The sequence below is a fragment of the Protopterus annectens genome, chromosome 1.part0 (assembly GCF_019279795.1).
Source record: "Protopterus annectens isolate FY-2018-M chromosome 1.part0, PAN1.0, whole genome shotgun sequence".
Lineage (NCBI taxonomy): Eukaryota > Metazoa > Chordata > Ceratodontiformes > Protopteridae > Protopterus > Protopterus annectens.
In genome coordinates this window covers 1,999,428,610-1,999,433,434 of record NC_056725.1, presented here as the reverse complement: position 1 = coordinate 1,999,433,434, position 4,825 = coordinate 1,999,428,610, and the positions used below count along the sequence as shown (strand labels likewise).

The window sequence follows — 4,825 nt, the reverse complement described above, 5'->3', positions numbered from 1 at the left end:
AGAATAACAAGATTTGTGATAGCCTACATTTTCTGAAGGATATGAAGTCTGAAATTCAAATGTATGTTGTTATTTATGAATTCAATCTTTAGTGATTTGCCTGAAAAAAAAAATATGAGGAACGTACCAGACATATGAGGTAAAATCTGGACATTCTGCAAACATCTGTGGACAGTTGAGAAGCACAGAAGGTGAGAGAAAACATAAGAAACTGAGTTACACTGTCTTTCTGACAGTGCTTGCTAAGTTCTTTACTTCTTTGAAAGCCAGCAAGACACTTAGTGTTTTCTTTTTGCTGTAATCAGAAGCATAATGAGCAGATAAAGCTCCATGCATTGCAAATAATTATTTGTAATCTGGTCTCTGATCATAACCTTTAATTATACATGTTTGACATGGATTATTTGTAATCTGGTCTCTGATCATAACCTTTAATTATACATGTTTGACATGGATTATTTGTAATCTGGTCTCTGATCATAACCTTTAATTATACATGTTTGACATGGATGCCAACATTCACCTCTCATGTTTTGCTCTTGAGGTAAACCTCTAGGCATCCTTGTAAGCAAGTTATGAACAGTGACCTGCTAATAAAAGTCTGTGTTATAATCTGCTTGATACAGCAGTATTGGTGCCACTTAGTTATGCCCTTCCTCTCCTCCCCCTTTCATATGCATTATAAGACTGTAGTTCCAGTTCTCTTATCCCCTGTTTTGTCATAACATCACTCAATTAAAACCTTAAAAATAAATTCCTTTCTTTCATGTTTTTGTAACAGAAATCATGTTGTTTCTCAGTCTTTTGGCTAAGATCCAGTGTAGTACATGTTTTTTATCAGTTTAATATCTAGCATCTTTACCTGTAGCAGTATCCTTTCTAAAGTGACATAAAGGTACATCTAGCTCCTGTCTTGCAAGTTTTTGTCTAGACTGTCTCTGCCCTCCATAGACAGGTTATTCACCTTTCCAAAAATGGTAGAATGTACATGCTCAGATATCCCACAAATCTCTGTTCTACCACCTCCCGAATCAACTTTTGACTATAACATTGTTTCCCTCTTTATTTTTAAAATAGTCCTTGCATTTCCATGTATTACTCAACAACAAATCTATATATTTTTTTCTCTCTCAAACTGCAGGTTTCTTTTTCCATAGTAAATCCTTCATCTGCCACAGATTTACAGTATGTAATTCATTCTCCAGCCTTACCTGCTCCTCATTCTTATCCGTTACTGTCTCCTTAGATTTTGACCAATGTCCTGTGATATTCACTTTCATCACACTTTTCTAACTCATATATAATCCTTTTTATATTTAAACTTAAACTCATCCACCATTGATTCTCACCGTTCATCTACTCATTTCAGAAAGCATTCCCCAGGCCAATTACTTAAATTCAAATGCTTTATTCCTTTACTAAGCTTAATTTTTTCTGCATTTCACCCTGATTTGTCCATAATATCTACATGGCCCCAAAACATATAGAGGTATTCCCACAATCTGTGTCCTCCATTAAAAAAAATACTCTGTCTCTGTTTTGTCAGCCCTTTACTATGAATATACTTTCGATATGGTCTCACTCATAAATGACAAGTTCTGCAAACTTTCAAACAATTCCTGATTTAATGCCTTATATTTCAGTGGGTTTTAATTAAAAACCTTCTACCTATGCTACATTTGGATTAACTGTAATGTACATTTTGAGTTCCCCCCCCAAAAAAAATGTTTTATTTTGAACAGTAGGAACATAACTGCATAACAGATATGCTAATAATACTCAAACATACCTTTCTGGAGCAAGATTAGACACATTCCGAGCTTTTCCCATACTCCTCTGTAGTAACACAACATTTGCTGACGACTCCTTGCCTTGTGATCACACTATTTTACACTGACATACTGTTTCAGACAATTGCCTTTACTTATTCCTGATAAATCTGGTGCTGAATACGTAACTAGCATTGTAGTCTGATATCATCTTAGTGCATGTAATCCATAATGCAGACTTAATACTGTTAACATTTATAGCTACAATTTTAAATGCATTTATTTTCCCATTATTGCACTTCTTCAGCTGTTTCAGTCTATTTTTTCCTTTTTTTGTGCTGAATTCATGTTTCTGTTGAACCCTCCTTTTCTTTCATATCCTTCTCATTCTTTAAACTGTTCCATCTCATCCCATGTCTGCAAAGTTTCAGTGCTATTTCTTGCTTAGATTTTCTAAATACCCTGAAACACTTTGTTCAGACTATGAGGATAACATTTCTATCATATCATTACCAATAACACCCTGTTGCCTTACTTCTTTCACTTAAAAATCACTGTCTACAGTAAATGCATTTATATTATTCACAGATAATTATTCACCTGTTTTTGAATGTTATCACAATCAAGTCACTAATAACTTGAACTATTACATTTTGTACAATGTATTTTGAAGTTACTTCTCATATGTTTCCTCTCTCCACACTGTTTGCATGTTTGTTTCAGGCACCGATTAAGTAAATTAGTTAAATCACAAAAAAAAAAAAAAAAAAGCATGACTAAGGCTGAGACATATAATGATAAATTTTTTAGCTCAAACCACATTTCCAACCCTCTAGTCTGCAACCTAGCAGAAGTCACAAAATAGTTTGCGTCACACAATTCAAGATATTCTTTCTTTAAAAACATTCAGTTATCATCAGTGTCCAACACACAAGTTCTAAAGTGCAAAAATAGTCTGCTGAAGGTTTGCAAAATCGAATCACAAATAAAGTCTTTGCATGGGGGCAAGTGTTTTCTTTTAGATAAGAAAAAATGATGTGCTAAAGCAAAAGATTTGAAGACAATGTCAATAAAAGATTCAGTCCCCAGATGTATAACTGATTATCAACAAATCCTAAAGATTTGACAAGGTGTCCCAAAACTCATACTGATCACACATTTTGTCTGTTATACTAAAATTTATTTTACAAATGGTTTATCAACTGAAAGAAAATAATTTGTTTTTGTCTCTCCTACTTATCCCCTATCTTTTGCAAAACAGCACTTGCAAATCTTCTGTGAACTTGGCAAGTCCCTAGAAGCCATTCATCTGTACAATAATCACACCTGTTGCAGACTGTTGTTCAGGATTTCTGTTTCCTGATTCACTTTATAACCAAGAGTTCCACTCCAACTCCTCATACTTGAAAGACATTCTTAGAAGATGATATAACACTTCATTTTCTTCACATGATATTTTCTGCCTTCCTAAGAATCAACAATCTCTGTCACCTGACTGTACTCTTTGCTTCTACATCATTTATTTTAGATTCCTCCATCAATTTCAACAAAGTCTCATCTGACAAAGCACAGATGTTACACTTAATTATCTGGTCTCCCTCAGTCCTAGTTGTTAGACTTTGCTTCTCATCACCTCATTGCCTCTCTTCTTATGGCACCATGATGGATCCTTCCTGTATCCACAATCCAGAAAAAGGGAATGTCCCAGGTGCCCTGGCCAAGGTTCCCCAAGTCAGTATGAATACCACCTCAGGTCTTCCTGATAATGTACCACAAACCCAGTGTGACTAACCTGGGTAACAAAATATAAGTAATTTGCAAAGGCTTGAATTCAATCAACATCCTTCTCTAATTAAACTTTTTTTTCATAAACACTATATTGAATTAAGCTTACTGCCCCAGACTTGCTCTTAGTATCCCTGACTTACTCATACTACCCCCAACTTGCTCATGCCCTGGGGCTAGTTAATGATAAAATGTACTAAAAAAAGAAATTTGGTACAAGACAACAATTTATTTGAGAAGAGACATGATGGGTAGAAGATGAATGAAGAAGGTGATGAGAGAATGAGAGTCACAGAAGAAGAAGAAGCAGACAGACGCTGGACCCTGTAAACGTCTGGGTATGCGAAGGCATACAAAATGTGTAGGGACAAAAGTAAGGGTAGTATAACAAGCAGTTGGCAGAAATAAATGAGATATTTGGAAATACAATGTAAGAGTACTTCAGGTGGTACCACAGTCCGGGCAGAGTGCTCTTTGTCTGGTTCCCTTTAAGTACAAGAGCCTACATTGATCTTTTTTTGGTTGATCAAGGTAGCTCAGAGATGTACGCTTGCTTATTTTTAATTGCTTGCTCCATATTTTACTACTGCACAGAGGATCACATAGCTCTTTTTAATGTGCACACTAGTAAGTCAGCGTTTCTGAGAGAGGAGATCTCAACATGTTTAGCTTTTTAATGTTTTTTTTATTTGAATTACAGGGACCACTGAGTGAGAAAAATAAACTAGGGTGTATGGGTGCACTTTTTCTGGTAGTACATTTTGCATTCATTTTTATTCTCTTTGAGTACTTATGTTTAGAGCATTTGTGTACATGAAGGAATGTTTTCATGTAGTATGGATTTCAAAGTGTTGATTTTGAAGATATCATAGTGTAACACAGTGTCTGACATAACAAGCCAGTCCTCTTTTGAATGCAAACAAAGGGATCATCTTTTTGCTACATCTGTATCATCTTACAATTTTGTTTAAAATATTATATAATACTAGGATTATTCATAACTGCATTTTATTGTACTTTTTATCATATTTTTATTGTATTTTTATTGTATCTTTGTAATTTTGGAGCTTTTATCCCTGGGCCTCCACTGAAAACGGGCTCCTTGAGCCCAGTGGACCACCCCGGTTATCAAACTGGAAATAAATATATAAATAAATAAATCATACATTTTGCCTGTGATAGTTGGGAATTCCATTTGTGAGGGATAGTAATACTGAAGGCCTTGTGACCCAGTGCTGAGTGTACAGGTGGAATATACAGCACACTTACCT

The 4,825-nt window shown here is 35.0% G+C and overlaps 1 pseudogene; it reads left to right on the top strand.

The window, feature by feature from the left end:
• The first annotated feature begins 788 nt into the window (after nt 1-788).
• On the top strand, nt 789-969 carry LOC122802131 (annotated as a pseudogene).
• Nucleotides 970-4,825: the final 3,856 nt, after the last annotated feature.